General features: G+C 41.6%; 1 long non-coding RNA gene across 1 annotated transcript; it reads right to left on the bottom strand.

The window, feature by feature from the left end:
- Positions 1 to 2,033: 2,033 nt before the first annotated feature.
- On the bottom strand, positions 2,034 to 11,433 carry LOC109898876 (uncharacterized). Its single transcript, XR_004211614.1, has 3 exons — positions 10,178 to 11,433; positions 9,283 to 9,372; positions 2,034 to 2,445 (listed from the first exon to the last, which is right to left on the bottom strand). It is a non-coding gene; the product is annotated as an uncharacterized LOC109898876 (long non-coding RNA).
- Positions 11,434 to 12,276: the final 843 nt, after the last annotated feature.

The following is a 12,276-nucleotide window of genomic DNA, read 5'->3' as shown; positions in this document are numbered from 1 at the left end:
TTATTAGGGAATTAAGTCAAGTACAGAATATGGTGTATCTGTAGACACCTCTGCCACACCTTAATTTATTAGATCTACACCCCAAACGAATCGCGGGTGAAGAGCATGCTATTCTCATGCTTAAATTCAAAGTCAGAATACGCATGGCGAGAAAAGTGCATAAAAAGGTAATTATGTTCCATTTACGCATGCTTAACTCAGGTTGGAATCGGCCCCCTGGTGCACTGTTGCCTTTGCACAGGTAATAAATAGGAAAGGAGATCAATTCAAATCACATTTTACATCTACAGGTGTAGATTTTACAGTGAAATGCTTACTTAAAAGCCCTAAATAACTTCTTAGAGCTAGGGTCTATTTTCCTGACTGACTGACGTGCCCAAAGTATACTGCCTATTACTCAGGCCCAGAAGCCAGGATGTGCATATAATTGGTAGCATTGGATAGTGTTACTCAGGCCCAGAAGCCAGGATATGCATATAATTGGTAGCATTTGATAGAAAACACATGGAAGCTTCTAGAAATGTTAAAATAATGTCTTAGACTACAACACAATTGATATGGCAGGTGAAATTCCAAAGAAAAACCAAACAGATCATTTTTTTGAGCTCCCAGGCTCTTGTAATGGAAAGCTATGGGTTCTATGTAATTCCAGCTCCCAGAATGCAATTCCTATGGCTTCCACTAGATGTCAACAGTCTTTGTTCATTGTTTCAGGCTTGTTTCTTCAAAAACAAACAAGAATTTTGAGTTTTTGTACAAAGATTCCCAGTTCAAAATCAGTCTTCTGGCGCGCCCTTACTAACTAATTTTACTTTTCAATTGAACATACTTCTTTCCGTTTGAAATATTATAGTTTATTTACATTTTAGGATACCTGAGGATTAAATAGAAATGTAGTTTGCCTTGTTTGAACAAAGTTTAGTGGTAGCTTTTTGGACTCCTTTGTCAGCAGGTTGATAGAGTGGATTACTGAAATCGATGGCGCCAACCAAACAGACTTTTTGGGATATAAAGAAGGATTTTATAACAAAACGACCAATCATGTTGTAGCTGGTTTGATTTTATGAAGCCTGTGCTGGTTGAAAAATATTTTGATGTGGGGTGCCATCTTCAAACAATTGCATGGTATGCTTTCTCTAAAAAGCCTATTGTAAATCGGACAACGCAGTTATATTAACAAGGATGTAAGCTTTTAAATTATATAAGATACTTGTATGTCCATGAATGTTTAATATTACGATTATCTATATGAATTGCGCGCCCTCCAATTTCACCGGATGTTGTTGACTGGTGTACTGCTGGCGGGACGTCTAAACAACAATGCAGGTCAAGAAATTGAATTAAGAAAATATTTACTAAATAAACTGAGGTAAAAAAAAATTACCTGGAAGGTCAGCTAGAAGTCTTCCTCCAATTGCCCTTGCTGAGCAGCTCTCCAAGCCCATTTGCCAGGTTCAGAAATGGAAAATACTGTATGTCACTTTTATTGCTTACTGTCAACGGAATGCACACGGGTGATATACTACTATGTGTGCCTGCATGAATGTGCGCATTATGTTACCAAGCTTCTGTTTGAAAGCTGATCATCTGTGTCTGGAGAAATGTGTATTCAGCAAACCATTCAACACAATTGACTTTTCTGATGAGACTGTACTGCAAACAACTTTTAACCGTCTTCTTATTCAGCCTAATGTGAGGTGAGGGCACGATTTCTGATCGGTCGTACAGTGTCATGGCTGTGCCTGCCTGTCACACCCCAAGGGAGCCAGTGCAGAATTACTGTGGCACTTAGAGTATGCCAGGCCCGCCAACCTGCTTCATTGAAGCCACAGTGTTATTAACAGTTTTTTTTTAGGACAGATAGGGGAGAGAAAAATGCTTCACTCTTATGTAACTATGAACAAAGCCTAAATATACATTTAAAAAAGAGGCAGGAATCTGGCACAGTTTACCAATTAAAACAAAACTCTTATACTAACAAAAAAAAACTATGTCAGCAATTGTGACCTGAGAGTTGATTCGCATTGGACAGATTGAATGAAAATGTTAATTTATTCAGAGGAGGTTGGATCCAGTCCAGAGGAAAACGTTTGGGAGTAAAGACAGAAAGCTGAATGGTTGGTCCCCGTGCAGGTTAACTGGGGTATTGTGATCCTCACTTTAACCCCCTAAAACCCACACTGGTCTGCAGGCTAATTTACCTATTCTAATGAGGATGCCTATCCTCAGAGAAAGTGTATTACTCTAAATGCTGTGCTTGAGATGAAGCAATCGTAGAAGACGAACTGGAATAACCTGATGCAGGTCGCCCAGCGTAGTGGTTGCCATGCTGGCAGGAGTATTCTGGTCACTTGGCACGATGTGTGGAGTCAAGAGCTTGTTGTAGCAGTATGGAGGGAACTAGATGTCCAGGCAAATGCTGTTGTACACAGCGAGACCCATGAGCTGACGCACAGAGTTAAGGACAATACACTGATTCACAGACAGTTTAGACCATTTTAGGTGATTGGTTTTTACCAAAGCAGGACCAGTGTCTTATGTCAAAAATCTATTATCCTGAGCCATCTAACAATGCCCAGACAATATATGAAATCACTGCACATAACTCAGTGAAAATGAATATATTAGGGCAACACAATAACACAGGAAATTTTAACATAATGTACGGTACCTTACAACTGTGAATGTTTGGGCTAATGCCCAGTAAACACAGAGGCTGTGTTTCTGCACAGTGTTTCTGAACTACACCAGGACAGAGCAAATTACTATATTGTGTTACTGTGTGTGTTCGGTCTACGTCAGCCACCGCCCCTTTCCTACAAAACCCAGGAGGTGAACAGAACATTTAGTCCTTAATTCTCCATCACCTACACACACACACACACACAGGCACTCACACGCACACTCATGCATGCACACAGACACAAGCAGTACTGCATGCAACCTTGCACGCACACACAGACGGAACATTTTCCCAGCTGTCTAGTCTCCATATGGTCTCCGTATGAGGGAGCCACTTTGGCTGTATTTCATAGGAATAGCACACAGATCCCTTTATAATGTGTAACTGCAGGTAGAGTGGGTGCCTTGATTCAAGAGTACAAACACATGCATGCAAACTGCTCAGACACACAACGCTCTAACGAACACACACACACACACGTTTAAAGACCATTGGAAATTAAACAGGGTTTCTGTAGCGAAGGGAATACACCACCACCTACTACACAACTCAATATCATTGATTATTTCCATGGTTGATTCTTGGCCTTACATACGAATCAGATTCTCACTTTACAATGTTAGGCAACACAAAGGGAAGGAGCTTCACACGTCTTTCTTTCGAGGAGTTTGAGGGCAAAGACATAATAGTAGGCTATAGGGAACATACTGTATCACACATAAATGTGCTGTATCATGTGCTTTAAGAGAGTGGTACAGTCCCGTGCCAAGCTATATCAGTACAGGAGCTGACAGACTGACTTCTTGACATTGCGTCTCTGAACCCAGGGCAATCAGAGAGGTAATGCCAGGACAACCGGCTGCCTTCAACTGTCTCTATATTTCTCTCCCTCTCACTTTCTCTCTCCGTCCAAATATCTCTCCTCTGAATCTATCCTTGTTCTTGTAGTCTCATTTTGCAACGTGTCTCTATCGAGCTCATTGGAAGTGATTTAAAAATATATATATATTTAACTTTGATTTAACTAGGCATGTCAGTTAAGAACAAATTATTATTTACAATGACGGCCTACACCGGCCAAACCCGAATGACGCTGGGCAAATTGTGCGCCGCCCTATGGGACTCCCAATCATGGCCGGTTGTGATGTAGCCTGGATTTGAACCAGGGTGTCTGTAGCGACGCCTCAAGCACTGAGATGCAGTGCGTTAGAAAGCAGGCTCAATTTCCTCACAACACTATTGCAACGTGTACAAATTCCAAGCAACATGCACAAAGTAAGAACGGCATGCTGCGTGCACAGTCTCTGCACTGTGCAAAACGTAACTGTAACATAACACAGAGCTTTGACAAGCCCCAGCTCACCTGCAGGTAGGAATAAACTGGATATGATCAACTTCCTAATGTAGTAATACATCACTCCCTTGAAACACACACAAGGGAAAACATATTCACTCTATTTATTTACCTCCTATTTCCATCTCTTGAAAACACACTCATGTAATTTACTTTCATTAAATGACACCCTATGGCAGTTAATGAACAGAGGTGCTGCACTAAAGAAAACACTATAAACTGGACAAGATGTTGACAGAATGCTATTCAGAGGGCTGAGAGGTCAACTCACTCAAAATGTTTGATATGATTCCAACTACTGAGGTGAAAGTTTCAAAATCTTTCCTACTTCCCCAGAGTCAGATGAACTTATGGATACCATTTTTATGTCTCTGCGTGCAGTTTGAAAGAAGTTGCTAACTAGTGTTAGAGCAATGACTGGAAGTCTATAGGAGCTGTTCCCATAACCTTCCAGTCATTGTGCTAATAACAGTTAGCAATGGCTTGCAAAACTACCTTCAACTTCCTTGAAATTGCAAGCAGAGACATAAAAATGGTATCCACAAATTAATCTGACTCTGGGCAAGTAAAAGGGGCTTAAATGACAAAATTTTACACTATCCTTTTACATTTCCACCAGGTACAACAAGAAAAGGACAGGTTACAGCCTTCCTAGGGAGTTTTTCCAAGCAACTGTGCTTCTGCATCTGCATTGCTTGTTTTTGGGGGTTTTAGGCTGGGCATCTGTAAAGCACTTTGTGAAAACTGCTGATTTTAAAAAGGGCTTCATAAAATACATTTGATTGATTGATTGTGACATGCCACTAGAAGGCAGACGCACACCGGGCCGACCAATCGCAGCACAGTGGTTTCTGTGTTGGTGCTGCGGTCACTCGTGATCAGTCCTAACAGCACTAAATCCACACCCATGGATTACATTTTTTGTATCGACAGTAAGTCTTCTTCAGGCAGTGCAACCAGGTAGACAGGTAGATCAAGTCGAGAGGACAACCCTATAAATTAATGTATTGTTATACGAGGACAAAGTTTGTAAGTCATGAGTACTCCAGGAAAGGCTTTACAGACAAAGGACTATCAACAGGCTGTTTACAACGTTGCCTAAATATGTTATGTTAACTAAAAAACAAGAGTCAGATGAATGGACTTAACCTAGATAGAATCTAGCTCGTAGATAAATAGGAAGGTACAGTGGATCAAGTGAGGACAAAAGGCTTGGTTGGTATGCTGTGTACCGGGGTATTTGGAAATAGCCACAGGATGGTTTTTCAATACAATTCAACTATTTATTTTAAGTTTTGTAATAAATTTGAATATTTGTATCTACTTTTTAAGTAAATACCAGCAGTGAACTTGTGCAATATGTTAAGAGATAAAGAAGATCGTGTTTCATTTCACCTGTCACATCATTTTTCATTATGAAGATTACCAGTAGTCCCCAGTCACATGGTATGTGTTTACAAGCACACAACGAGGAAAGAACATAGCCTTGTGAGTCACTCACTGTTGTGCAGCACGTGCCAGGTGATCTAGTTACATTATGTAATTCACAACAAAATGTTTGCCAGCAAGATACACTAAAATATCAAAAGTATGTGGACACCCCTTTAAATGAGTGGATTCAGCTATTTCAGCCACACCCCTTGTTGACAGGTGTATAAAATCATCAGGCACACAGCCATGCAATCTCCATAGACACACATTGGCAGTAGAATGGCCCTTACTGAAGTGCTCAGTGACTTTCAAGGTGGCACCGTCACAGGATGCCACCTTTCAAACAAGTCAGTTGGTCAGATTTCTGCCCTGCTAGCACTGCCCCAGTCACCTGTAAGTGCTGTTATTGTGAAGTGGAAACGTCTAGGAGCAACAACAGCTCAGCCACGAAATGGTAGGCCACACAAGCTCACAGAACGGGACCGCCGAGTGCTGCAGCGTGTAGAAATTGTCTGTCTTAGGTTGCAACACTCACTACAAAGATCTAAACTGCCTCTGGAAGCAACGTCAGCACAATAACTGTTTGTCGGGAGCTTCATGAAATAGGTTTCCATGGCCGAGTAGCCTCACATCACCATGCGCGATGCCAAGCATCGGCTGAAGTGGAAACGCGTTCTCTGGAGTGATGAATCACGCTTCACTATCTGGCAGTCCAACAGCACAAATCTGGGTTTGGCAGATGCCAGGAGAATGCTACCTGCCCCAATGCATAGTGCCAATTGTAAAGTTTGGTGGAGGAGGTATAATGGTCTGGGGCTGTTTTTCATGGTTCAGGCTAGGCCCCTTAGTTTCAATGACATTCTAGACAATTCTGTGCTTCCAACTTTATGGCAACATTTTTATTTTTTATTTTTTACCTTTATTTAACTAGGCAAGTCAGTTAAGAACAAATTCTTATTTTCAATGACGGCCTAGGAACAGTGGGTTAACTGCCTGTTCAGGGGCAGAATGACAGATTTGTACCTTGTCAGCTCGGGGATATGAACTTGAAACCTTTCGGTTACTAGTCCAACGCTCTAACCACTAGGCTACCCTGCCCCCCTGGGGCACTTGACTGGCCTGCACAGAGCCCTGACCTTAACCCCATCGAACACCTTTGGGATGAATTGGAACGCAGACTGGGAGCCAGGCCTAATCGGCCAATATCAGTGCCTTCCCTCACTAATGCTCGAGGCTGAATAGAAGCATGTCCCCAGAGCAATGTTCCGACATCTAGTGGAAAGCCTTCGCAGAAGAGTGGAGGCTATGATATCAGAAAAGGGGGCAGCAACTCCATATTAATGCCTATGATTTTGGAATTAGATGTTCGACGAGCAGGTGTCCGCATACTTTTGGCCATGTAGTGTGTCATAACTATTACGTTAACTCTGTAAAAATTGCTAAGTGCTCTGTAGTTGTGCATTTGGTTTGCTAATCACTCAGTGACAATGGCAACTTCATTAAATAGTACAACAAATCAGTCTCAATGTCAACAGTGAAGAGGCGACTCCGGGATGCTGGCCTTCCAGGCAGAGTTCCTCTGTCCAGTGTCTGTGTTGTTTTGCCCATCTTAATCTTTTCTTTTTATTGGCCAGTCTGAGTTATGGCTTTTTCTTTACAACTCTGCCTAGAAGGCCAGCATCCCAGTCACCATTTCACTGTTAATGCTGAGACTGGTGTTTTGCGGGTATATTTAATGAAGCTGCCAGTTGAGGACTTGTTTCTCAAACTAGACACTCTAATGTACTTGTCCTCTTGCTCAGTTGTACATCGGGGCCTCCCAATTCTCTTTCTATTCTGGTTAGAGCCAGTTGGCTCTGTTCTGTGAAGGGTGTAGTATACAGTTGTGTTAGCTAATCCAAGTTTATAATTTTAAAAATCTAATTGATCATTAGAAAACCCTTTTGCAATTATGTTAGCACAGCTGAAAACTGTTGTTTTGGTTAAAGAAGCAATACAACTGGCCTTCTTTAGACCAGTTGAGTATCTGGAGCATCAGCATTTGTGGGTTCGATTACAGGCTCAAAATGGCCAGAAACAAAGACCTTTCTTCTGAAACTCGTCAGTCTATTCTTGTTCTGAGAAAGAAAGGCTATTCCATGCGAGAAATTGCCAAGAAACTGAAGAAGGAGTAAAGTGTAGGAAGGAGTAAAGTGACTATGCATAGATAATAAACAGCAAGTAGCAGCAGTGTAAAAACAAAGGGAGATTAATTGTTCAGCAGTCGTATGGCTTGTGGGTAGAAGCTGTTAAGGTGCCTTTTGGACCTAGACTTGGCGCTCAGATACCGCTTACCGTGTGGTAGCAGAGAGATCAATCTGACTTGGGTGATCACTTTTGGGGCCTTCCTCTGACACGGTGTCATGTTGGTATGAATGGTGTCATGTTGGTATGAATGATTCGGGAGACAGCCGCAGGAATGTATAATCGTTTTTTACATTACACCCAATTACAGCGTGCCGTGTAAAGGAACGGGGACGAAAACTAAACAAACACGTAACAAAACACAACCCAAACAAAAGAGTGAGGAGTACCTGAAATAAATAACACACGGGCACAATGATTAACACACGGGATGAGACCCGTAATCATCTGCGTATTCACAAGTGCAAAAAGCCATAAACACACAGCACAGATTCGCACACGCACCAATGGACATTGTAACAATAATCGAACTCCAATGGAAACCAAAGGGCACATATATACAAATACTAATCCGTGGGAATAGGGGACAGGTGTGCGTAATGAAAGTTTCGGAGGGATCCATGACACACCGCCTAGTACATAGGTCCTGGATGGCAGGAAGCTTGGCCCCAGTGTTGTACTGGACTGTATGCACTACCCCCGGTAGCGCCTTACGGTCGGATGCTGAGCAGTTGCCATACTAGGTGGTGATGCAACCGGTCAGGATGCTCTTGATGGTACAGCTGTAGAACTTTTTGAGGATCTGGGGACCTATGCTGTCTAATATTTGTTTTGTGCGTGAAGCAAATTGTGAGTAGCATTTTTGAGTTACTTGTATAACTTTACGAGCTTGGATGTTTGTCTTGCAAATAGTTTAGGTCAGAGACTGAATAAAATGTTCGCAATGTGCTCGTTAGCATTTAGTTAGCATTCTCTATGGGATTTTAAATGTATTTGTTTACATAATATTGCTAACTTTAGGATTACAAAGGCTCAGTAGGGTTTTAAAATAGTGCCCCTTGTGTTCAGTTCTTGTATTACCGAATATATCTTGGTATGGCACAAGGTTGGTATGAAGGTATGACAATCTGGATACCGCCCAAGCCTAGAAGACAACCCTAGGAAAGTTATGTCAGATAACGTTGGCTTACAATGACATTACATGTGAATGATTGGGTCAATATAATGATTATGTGGCCACTGCCTTCCTAATATGCAGACAGACCAGCAGTCCAGATCAGCTTTATCTTCGGAGGGTTAGGGATGTTATGTTCAGTGGTTTGAAATTGTACTTTTTTTGTATCTCTCACTTATTAATCGCAGGAAATATCATTTCTTATATCATGAAGATTCTGTTATTGTTCATGTCTCGCAAAAGTGGTTGACATAAGTCCTATGAAATATAGATAGATAATAAGCACATATTGGATGGTTAGACAGATTTATAGCATCAAAAATACATTAAAGTATATGTTTCTCCAGTGTGGTTTTCAAGCACTGCCTCATCTGTTGTGTGTGTGTGTGTGGTGCAGATTGCTGTATATCTGAAAACGTTGACACAGTAATTCCTAGGTTGGTAATGAAAGGATACAGTCCCGACCAATTGAAACTCAAGAGTAGTTGTCACACTTCCAGCTGCTGAACCAATGACAACAGGAATCCCTCAAGTAGGTGAACATGCCTGAAAAAACAAACAATTTTGATATTTAATCCAGTGAAAGGGCATAAATGCGACTGGGAAAACCCCTCCATAGGCCTAATGTAACACAAACGTCTATTCAATGACGTTTTCTAAAAGTAGACTGAAAACATTCCCAGGAGCATTCAGCAGCATTCCTTAACCAGATTTAAACACTGACCTTCAAACATGAAACATTATTGTGCCTTTCACAGCTCGGCTATGAAAAGCTGACATGAACTTACTGGTACAAAAAAAGCAGTTTTAATGAGCGGGCCACAGTTTTCATTAAGTCTAGGCAAGCAGCCCGCACTTCTGAAAATGTATCTATGAAAATAATAACTCAGCTTGGAGGACTGTGAGTGAAGGAGAGAGAGCGACTCTTTGCCTCCAAAAGCCACAAGCACACTCACAGTTATTGTGTTTTTATTGGTAGTGTGAGTGTGGCTTAATGGCTAGTATTTGAATTCTGCTGAGATTTCAATTAAAGCTGATTTACTTTCCATTGCATTGCATACAGTATCTAAAATGAGAGAGAGAAACATTTGAAAAATCTTGCATGGGTTTTTAGGAAATATATGGATTCTTTGTAAGTTTTGATTAGCCATGGCAAAATGTATATAATTGCAAGAAATAAGAATTGAAACTGCAATTTGTCTCACAGCCCCATGACAAACTTGTATAACTGCAGGAAACTAGCTTTACAACTGTAAAATGTTCTCTCTGCCCCATGAATGACGAAATGTGGTAATTATCTTTAAAACAGCAAATGTGCATCCAAGAGGGCCTCTTTACCCTCCTGACTCACCATAGTCAGTGTGAATAATCTACTGAAGCAGCAGCAGGAACCACTCCTTGGTGAGGCCTTCCATGTCGAGCCCTGTCGCTCCTAGGAAGGTCACCTTGAGCTTTTTCTTTAGGTCCACGTTCTTCCTGCTCAGCTGGACAGGGCGACAGAGGGTTGGAGAGGAGGGGGAGGAGGGGTGACACGTTTTACATCCAGGCAGGTTTTTCAAATCAAGCCATGGTGACAGAATACTTTCTAGAGCAAAAGACCAGATGGGCATTAGGGGGGGAAGGAATGGAGAGCCACTAATGGCTCTGTGCTTTAGTGTTATGTATCACCATTAGAAGGCAGAGTGCTGAATAAGCTGTCAGACAATTATAGTGTTCATGGGACCAGACAACTTCATAAAGAAGAGCATACTGAGTGGGATTTTTTTTACAGAGGACAGCGTCTCAACAATGTCTCGACCATACCCAACGCTTGGGCCACCCAGGCTTGGTGTGTTAGGTCTTACCTCATCCAGTGAGTCGTTGAGTAGCTGGGCCTGTCTTACCTTGATGTTGAGGAACAGCAGGTTCTTGTCCACTCTCTGCCTGCAGGAGACCTTGTTCACCAGGCTTTGCCGGAAAAACACATTTATTTATTTTAATATGAAAGCAGGTCATCTCAGTTTATGCACAGCTCAGAGTCAACGGTGTCGATGATAAAGGAAAGTTGACAGAAGACACTAGGCTGTGTGTCTCACTCTGGCCATGCAGATCATCTGCTGTTCTGAGTCCCTCTGGAAGATGGTTCTCTTCACCATTTTTGACAGGATAAATAGGAACTGGCATAAAGAGAACTTGAGGAGGAGAATAGAGGACAAAATAATGGATTGGGAAAAATAACTGCAAATATGGAAGCATGAAGATTTCCGTGAAGAGGAAGAGAGCAACCCACAGTCTCTGGTCTGATCCAGATCCATAATAATTTCCATCTTTAGAATGAGGAATGATTGTGCAATATCCTTCTCTCTCCATAACGGTCACACTTCATATGGAGGCGTGGTGCTCTGTTTTGAGTTTCGGCTCTGACTCACAGAGCTGTTCCACTGAGGGTAGTCACAGTGAGAGAAGAACTGGGGAGGCTCACCTTCTGTAGCACTGCATTAGCACTTTGAACTGTTCATATGAGGTATGGCACACAAGAGGGAGCTCTATCATCAAAAACATGGAATGGACAAGCAGGGAGAGAGGAAAAACATGAAGCTTATGAGAAGTACAGAGAATTCAGAAAGTATTCAGACCCCTTCACTTTTTCCACATTTTGTTACGTTACAGCCTTATTCTAAAATGTATTAAATTGTTATCTTCATCAATCTACACACAATATTCCATAACGACAAAACAAAAACAGATGTTGACATTTTTGCAAATGTATTAAAAATAAAAAAAACGGATACCTTATTTACATAAGTTTTCAGACCCTTTGCTATGAGACTCTAAATTTTTTTATTTTTATTATTTTTATTTCACCTTTATTTAACCAGGTAGGCTAGTTGAGAACAAGTTCTCATTTGCAACTGCGACCTGGCCAAGATAAAGCATAGCAGTGTGAGCATACAACAAAGAGTTACACATGGAGTAAACAATTAACAAGTTAACAAAATTGAACTCAGATGCATCTTGTTTCCATTGATCATCCTTGTGATGTTTCTACAACTTGATTGGAGTCCACCTGTGGTAAATTCAATTAATTGGACATCATTTGGATAGGCACAAACCTGTCTATTTAAGGTTCCACAGTTGACAGTGTATATCAGAGATAAAGCCAAGCCATCAGGTCAGAGGAAATGGCCGTAGAGCTCAGAGACAGGATTGTGTTCACAGGTCTGGGGAAGGGTCAGAAAAAAATTCTGCACCATTGAAGGTTCCCAAATATACAGTGGCCTCGATCATTCTTACATGGTAGAAGTTTGGAACCACTAAGACTCTTCTTAGAGCTGGCCGCCCAGTTGTTCAGAGGCAGGGACTGGCCAGGATCGAGGGAAAAGATGAATGTAGCAAAGTACAGTGAGATCCTTGATAAAAACCTTCTCTAGAGCGCTCAGGATTTCAGACTGGGGCAAAAGTTCACCTTAC

This window comes from Oncorhynchus kisutch, linkage group LG11, assembly GCF_002021735.2.
Source record: "Oncorhynchus kisutch isolate 150728-3 linkage group LG11, Okis_V2, whole genome shotgun sequence".
NCBI classification, from domain to species: Eukaryota; Metazoa; Chordata; class Actinopteri; order Salmoniformes; family Salmonidae; genus Oncorhynchus; species Oncorhynchus kisutch.
The sequence above is the reverse complement of the archived record's forward strand: the minus strand, read 5'-3'. Positions and strand labels throughout refer to the sequence as shown.